The sequence below is a fragment of the Notamacropus eugenii genome, chromosome 2 (assembly GCF_028372415.1).
Source record: "Notamacropus eugenii isolate mMacEug1 chromosome 2, mMacEug1.pri_v2, whole genome shotgun sequence".
Lineage (NCBI taxonomy): Eukaryota > Metazoa > Chordata > Mammalia > Diprotodontia > Macropodidae > Notamacropus > Notamacropus eugenii.
Window position 1 is genome coordinate 99006943 of NC_092873.1, and position 8311 is coordinate 99015253.

Here is an 8311-nt window from a genome sequence, read left to right on the forward strand (position 1 = left end):
AAAATTCAATTTCTTGATATTGCTCTGTGATGGTTAGGTGTTGAGGGCACTAATAGATTTTCACTGACCAGATTCCAAGGCTGGAAACAGAATTATGTGGTAGAAAAAGCTGGGTTTTGTCAGGAGACCCAAATTCTATTGATGGGTCTGTAACTAATTCTCTTTGCGGTATTGAGCAAGAAACTATATTGCTGGACTTCACTTTGCTTATATATAAATTGAAAGAATTGGGTAAAATTATCCCTAGTTAACTTCTAGCTCTGATCTTCTATGTTCAATGATATATCAGTAACTCTTTTTTGGAGTTGAGTTTTGTCATAATTATCCAACTTCAGTTTCTTCTCCCTCCTTCCCTCCAGCTTTCCCTTCTTCCTCTGTTTCTTTCCTTCCTTCCTTTCCTTTGCCTTGTTGTGGCAATAGTAAACTTTATTTTCCTTTGCATCAGTTCATATCTCTTCCTATGCTTCTCTTTATTCCCCATATTATTTTTTTTCTTACAGAACAATAATATTCAGGTATCTAACTTTGCCTACAATTCTTTGCTACCACAAAAATGCTGCTACAAATATTTCAGTTTGTGGAACTTTTGGGGGGCGGAGCCAAGATGGCGGAGTAGAAACACACACATAAGCTAGCTCCGAACCCACAGCCCTTAAAATATCTGTAAAAAAAGACCCCCCCCACGAATTCTGGAGCAGCAAAAGCCACAGAACAATGGAGCGGACGAGATTTCTGTTCCAGAGAGCCTGAAAACCTCTCGCAAAAGGTCCGTCGCACTGTGGACAAGGAGCAGAGCCCAGCCCTGAGTTGGCCGCCTGGCACCAAGAGGAGCAGATCCTAGCAGGGAGCAGATCCGAGCAGGCTTCAGGGACAGAATCTCCAGTGGCCACGCGGATCCCTCCTCCCACGGGCCCCAAAGGTTGGTGAGAGGGTCTCTCTGGCTTGCCAAGAGGGGAGTGGGGTGCCCCCATAACTCAGGCCCCCTTGGGAGGCAGCAGCAGAGGCAGCAGCAGACCAGGGCTCCCCAAGCAGGCAGGAGCCTGGATCCATTGTTGAAGGTCTCTGCATGAACCCCCTGAGGGAACTGAGCCCATGAGGTGGCTCTGCCCTGACCTGAGCACCTGAACTTGATCTCACACTGAATAGCAGCCCCGCCCCCACCCAAAGCCCTGAGGCTGGGAAGCAGCATTTGAATCTCAGACCCCAAGCGCTGGCTGGATGAATCTGGAGGCAAAGTGGGTGTGAAGAGAATATTCAGAAGTCAAGTCACTGGCTGGGAAAATGCCCAGAAAAGGGAAAAAAAAATAAGACTATAGAAGGCTACTTTCTTGGTGAACAGGTATTTCCTCCCTTTTTGATGAGGAAGAACAATGCTTACCATCAGGGAAAGACACAGTTTGTGGAACTTTTCTTTTTATCGTTAACACTTCTAGGGGGGTTGTGGGGGGAGAATCCTAGAAATAGAATCTGTTTCAAAAGATCTGGACATTTTAGTCACTTTTTAATTTTAATTCTGAATTGCTTTCCAGAACAGTCAGATCAATTCATAGCTCTGCCAGATATATATTAGTGTCTGGCAGTTATTTCTCTGTGTAAGTTGGCATGCTGCTATAATATAAAGCATAGACTGTCAGGGTGAGAAGGTAAGTGGAGGGGTGTGGGATGGACTATGTGTGTGGAATATTGTATATGCTTTTAGATTTGATTGATGTCAGTTGATTTTGCAGAATTGTTTTTTCCCATCTTTCTTTTAAAATCTTTTCTTCAAGGGATAGCTCAAGGAATGGAGGAGGGGTAGAGGGATATCTTTGGAAATGCAGTTGATTTATAGGTATGTTATCAGTAAAAATAAGGTCAAATTTTTAAACAAGAAAAATAACCTCCTAGTAGACCAAAATACTTTATAGTAATTGGTCAGTACATTCTATTAGGAAGCCAAGTCAGTATCAGAGGCTTGCTTAACAAAGATGGTGTAAAGTAAGTTGGGGATCTTTAATGGATAAGAATAATTTTATGCATCCTTTTCCACTCTAGACATAGAGAAACCTGCCAAGTGGATGATGATATTTGTGCTGGTTGCTCAGAGTACCCACTACAGATATGATTAGATTCTTATTCTGACTTGTTTCTTTGAGTCTGTACAGATTTAAAGAGGGCAGGGTCGCTAAAACATTACCTCATTAGTTTAGAGTACTTCTTACATTGATTATTAAAACCATGCAACTAAGGTGATATAGTGGATAGAGTGGCTGGCCTGGAATAAGGAAGAACTGAGTTCAAATCCAGCCTCATACATTTACTCACATATGACCCTGGAAAAGTCATTTAACTCTATTTGTCTCATTGTCCTCATCTGTAAAATGAGCTGGAGAAGGAAATGGCAAATCATTCCAGTACCTTTGCCAAGAAAATCCCAAATGGATTCATGGAGATTAAGACGTGACTAAAATAATTCAATAACGAACAACAAGGTTCTGGTTGGTTAGTGTACATTCATGGTTTGTATGGTGCACTCCAATGCTTCATAGCCATTAAAGAGAAGAAAAAATTAGCTGGCATCATTGAAGTATAAAGTGAGCTAGGGTAATGTCAATTTGATAAATTTACCAAGCACTTAACATTATAATGGATCTTTGTAGAATGTTTTAAGATTTTTGAAGGCTACTCTCATTTGATCCTCATAAGACCTTTGTGCTTTAAGTGCTAAGGGCATTTTTAGCTCCATTGTACAGATAAGGAAATTGATAATTGAGGGAAATTACAGGGTAGTCACAGAGCCAATAAGCAAGTGAGACAAGAATCAAACCTAGGACTTTCTGACTCCTAAATGAATGTCTTCTCCATATCACTGTATTCAACCTTAGGACTACTGGGGAAAATAATCTCTGCCTATCTATGATTATCAAATCATAGATTTAGAGCTAGAAGGGACTTTCATGGTTATCAAGTACAAATCTTTCTTCATTTTACTTAAGAAGAAATGGAAAAGATTTAAGAGATTCATCCAAGGTCACACATTTTCTAACCCCACACCTGTGACTACAGCTATAGTGTTCTTTCTATTTTACTGCATTTATCCCTTCCACATTGTGGGTTTTTAGGTGCTTCTCACCAATCTGGAAAATCTGCATAAAATTTTTTGGCCCTCCCTTCATGCCAGAGGAGAAATCTGAATTATGATGTTATTAAAAATAAATATGTTGAGATTGCAAACTACTACACACATATTTAATGCATTTCTGAGTTTCTAAACTTTTTCTGTGTCAGTTGTGGGCTTTCACATGTCATCTGTGGCTTCCACAAAACTTCCCAAAATCTCCATTTAATATTTTATGTTGACCCATGATATCTTGAAATGATAAAGGGAAAAGTTGCAATGTGAAAGGGATAACTGTACTTCTTTCCCAAGAGCTCTGGAAGAACAGGGAAGCTAATGGTCACTCAGAATGGTGTCAAGTAGTGAGTCTGTCCCCCCTAAGCCTCTCAGTCAATGACTAGATCTCAGGACTGATCTCAGAAGTGTTCCCTAGAGCTCTGTCCTGGACCCACTTTTCCCTCTAACATCTCATCAGTTCCCAAAGATTCAATTATTATCTTAACACAGAATGGCTCCCAAATCTACATAACTAGCCATCATCTCTTTGCTAAACTCCAGTCACACATTGCCAACTGCATGCTATCACCTCTCAGATATGCCAAAGGCATCACAAACTCAGCATGTCCAAAATGGAACTCATTATGTTCCCTTCTAACTAGGGGTGTGTTGGAGCTAGCTTGTACCAGCTTGTGATGGCTGGTGGTTAACTTTTCAGTATGAGTATTTATTTGCCCCTCAGAAATAAAAAAAAATGCTGCAAATCTGACCTTAACATTGTTTTGTTGATTGAAATTTATCTTAGGAAACAAATGGAGAAAATGTTAATAAATGACAATAATAAATAAATGTTAGTAATTCAGATTAAACTAAAAAGTGTGTGTCAATGTGTACATTTGTTTTTGAGAGCCAGTTGTCCAACATTTCCCAGCACACTCCTTCATCTAACTCATTCCTCACTTACCAGTCTCTCTGATTTTGTGGAGGATACCTCCAACTTTTTAGTCACCTGAGATTCACAACCTTTGAATTCTTGATCCCTTTTTCTCCCTCACCTTTCCCCCTGCCCCCATAACCAGCAACTGTCGAGCCTTATCTATTTTCCTATCACAATATCTTCCAAATCTCTTCCATTCTCTCCTTTCATATAGTCACTACTCTGGCTCATTCCCTCATCACCTTTTGCCCAGACCACTTTAATCACCTACTAATTGATTTCCCTACCTTGAGAGTGTTCTTCTGACAGTTCTTCTGAACACTATGTAAGTGCTTACCTTGTGTGAAAGTCTTCTGGGAAAGTGTGAGTTTGGGCCAGTCCATCAGAGTTGCACTGTCTTCAGTAGAGTTCGAATGCTAGGCAGTTTAGCTCTAGAGAGGACCTCAGAGTTTGGTCCCTTATTTTGCCAGGGAATCTTCAGGATCTTCCTTAGGCAATTCAAATGGAAATGTTTCAGTTTCCCGGCATGATGCTGCTATACTTTCACAGGCATGCAACAGCAGAGTCAGTTCTGTAGACCTTCAGTATTTCTGAAGAACTTTAATGCTGACTATGAGACATGGAAAAGGTTGGCACAGGGTGGTCCAACATGGTGTGCTCACAATGAAGAAGGTGCTATACTCCATGAGCAAAGCAGAATTGCAGAAGTGCAAAGGAAACAAGAGTTGTGCAAATCCGGAGACATTTCCACTCTAAATATTCTCATGTCTGAATGGTCACTTGTGCCTGATGTGTGGTAGTTATCTTCTGAACTTGTGTTAGTTTGATCAACCACAGCTGAACACACCATACCTTGACTCCAACATTGTGATGTCATTGGTCTTCTTTGAAAATGAAGGATAAAGAAGAAGCGACAACAATTGATCTTCCTGTTTTATAGTTTCTTTCCTCTCAAATCATCTTCATTTGGTCCCAGAATCTTCATGAGGAGCAGGTCTGATTATGTCGCTGCCTTTTTCAAAAGTTTTCAGTGGTCCTCAATTCCCATAAAATAAAAGATTTCTTAAGGTAGCATTGAAGTTGTGCCTGCCTCATTTAATACTACCGTTGGATGCTATGAGCTTCCAGTTGACTCTGAAATTTCCTTTGAACTTTCTCTGGCTTGTATCGTGCTGGATCTTTGGCTTTAAAGTCATGGATGTGAAGAACTCTGGCCTGTTTACTCCCAAAAGAACTCTCTTATCTGTCAATGCAAGAAAAATTAAGGACAATGCTTCAGATTGGCACAATTTATTATCGAAATGGGAGACTTAACAATATGGGATTTTCTGTAGCAAACAAAATAGGAAACATCAAAACCAGTGCACTTACCGAAGACAAGGTAGAATTAAAATGTAACAGCATTGCTTCTGGCTTTCGTTCTCAAAAGGTACATCCAAAATATGATGAGATGTTGTGCAAGGAACTTCATGACAGCTTGGAAAACTTGGCTAAGGTACAGGTGAAAATGGAAAAATTAACATCAACCACTAAAGGAATTTGTAATCTAGAAAATTACCATCTTGGAAATGGAAAGTATCAGACACCCCTTTTCCACACATGGCCTACTACCTACTTCTATGAAGTTTCCCATAAGTTTTCAGAAATGTACAAGAAGGAAATACTTCTCAAGCACATCATCGTTGAAGAGCTTGCCCATGCTATGAACCAGGATTTCATTTTAAGCTACTTATCTATGTGTTTGTACCAGCCCTGTATTGAGAAGAGAAGGCCAAATGTGGAAAGCATGCTACTTGAAACTGACCATTGAGAATTATAATTTTTCCAAAACCATTTCATTTTCAAGTCTGAACTCCTAAAACCAAAATCTTTCTAGATCTTATGACACAGGCCTCATACATTTCCTTCTAGGGTCATAGCTCTACTTCTTTTTTCTCTTGCAGAATGAGTTGCTTCAATTCTATTTTATGTATCTTTTAACACCACTCTGGTATTAACTTTTAAAGTTAATGCTAGTTATCCATTCAGTATCTACTGTTAAAACCATGAGGCTCCTTATTTGACAAAAACTACCTGGAAAACTGACCATGTTTGGTAGAAAATGTTTAGATCAGCATTTATTTCCACAATAAACACCAAATAGATTCTCAGCCTACTGTTTGAAAAAAAATGGCACCCACACAATGGGGTGAGATTAGGAGAATGAAAGGACATGCCTTTCACAATTATAAGTAAGAGAATTCTAAACAAAGGACAGAGGTATAAAATTAAAATGCATGTGTACAAACAAAACCAGGAGAAACTAGATTGTGAAAAAAAGTTAAAGCAACAATAAAATCTGCTGTAGGAAACTGCTAAAAAAATATAAGACTAAGGACCATTCCCTAGCTAAGTGTTCAAAAGATATGAACAAATGACCTTCAGAACTAAAAAATGCAATCAACAAAATGTTACAGGAAATCACTAAGAGAAATGAACATTTAATAATACTGCTCTCACTCCACACGAAATTGACAAACATGGAAGAAAAAACCCCAGCAATATTGTTTTAACACAGGAGTTCTTAATACATACTGGTAGTGAGCTTTGTACAACCAATACAACAGTTTGGAACTTTTTAAGTAAAGTCACTAAATTATTTGAACCCTTTGACCCAGCTGTCTGTCTATTACAAGGCATGTAACGAAATGAGATTGAAGAGGGATTGAGGTGGGGAGAGCCCTGTTGTTACTAATGGCACTTTTTGTGGAAGAAAAAAGAAATTTGAGTTACTCAGGGAAACTAAGGAAGATTTGTATGAACTTATGTAGAGTGAAGAAAGCAAAATCAAGAGACCTGTTTCATAGAAAGAAAAATACTAAAAAAATTTCAGGTTAAGGTAAATAACTAATCAGAAGACTGAGAAGCCATACCTTTTCTCTCAGCAGGTTGATGGGGTCTTTTGGGTGTGGAATAATGTGTCAACAGTGTGTCAGTTTCACTTTCTTAACTGCTTTTGTTACAAAGGGAAGTGGGGGAAGAGATAAATATGTCATTCTTAAAAAAGGAATAAATTTTTAAAAAACAAAAATACTACCCTTCATTAATTGTTTCCAGAGTACTAGTTGCTCCCCAACCTCAGTATTATATTATCTACCTCTATATGGTTGTCACTCTCCATGACTGGAGTATAATCTCTTCTCCTCATTTGCCACAGAGGCAGTTAGGTGGTACAGTGCATAGACCTCCTGGTCTGGAGTCAAGGAAGATCTGTGTTCAGATCCAGCATCAGATATTTACTAGCTGTATGACCCTGAGCAAGTCACTTAGCCTCCTCTTGTTTCAGTTTCCTCATCTATAAAATGAGGATAATAGTAACACTTACATTCCAGGTTTGTTGTGAGGATCAAATGACATGATAATTGTACAGCAACTTGGCACATAATAGGTACTGTAGATATTAGCTGTTATTTTTGTTGCCTTGCATAAATCTCATCTGCTTTAAAGATCTGTTCTACTTCCTCTCTGAAGCTTTTTGTTATCTACTCAAACTATTACTGCTTTCTCTCTCCTCTTCCTCAATTTCCCTTGTGCAATACATGTACATGTTTCCCATCTTTTCTTTGATTGTGGAGAGAGAGGGTGGCATTTGGGTGCAGGATTTGTCCTGGTTCCTGAGACTCTGCTGTGAAGAGATGGAAGACATGTTTCTCTTGCCACACTGGTTTTTAAGGGGTGGTGGTGTGGTGGTGGTGGTGATGGTGGTGGTGATGGTAGTGGTGGTGGTGGTGATGGTGGTGGTGGTAGTGGTGATGGTGAGGGGTATGGGAAAGCAAGTTTTCATCAGAGAGCTAGGCTGGGTTGCAAAATGGTACAAAGTGTGAAAAAAAGAGTCTAACTGTAAGAGATGGACAAATACCAGCACTTGCTTAGTTTGGGCTTGATTTTGAGATGAAATAAAGCACTTGTAAGTCACTGAATAGTTAACAAATAGTTTACGTGTTCCTAAAATGGCAAGGATATACAACAAGGACACAGCGGTACTTATTTTCAACTTTGGTGTAGATCCACTTTCTCTCTCCTTATGGAAACACATCTGATCAGTGAGTCATCTTCAGGTAAGATGTGGCGACTTGCACGGTCTTGGGCACCCATCACAACTGAAAGGCCCCAATCTCACTTGGATGGACACTTTTTGTGTCAGGCAACCACAAAGCTACTTTATTATTAATTAAATTAAAATTAAATTAACCCTAACCTTAACCCTAATTAAATTACAATTAAATCCCATGGACAGCTTT

At 39.2% G+C, this 8311-nt stretch overlaps 1 pseudogene; it reads left to right on the forward strand.

Annotated features, from left to right (window-relative positions):
* The first annotated feature begins 5225 nt into the window (after nucleotides 1–5225).
* Nucleotides 5226–5841, forward strand: LOC140522771 (cyclin-dependent kinase 2-interacting protein pseudogene; annotated as a pseudogene).
* Nucleotides 5842–8311: the final 2470 nt, after the last annotated feature.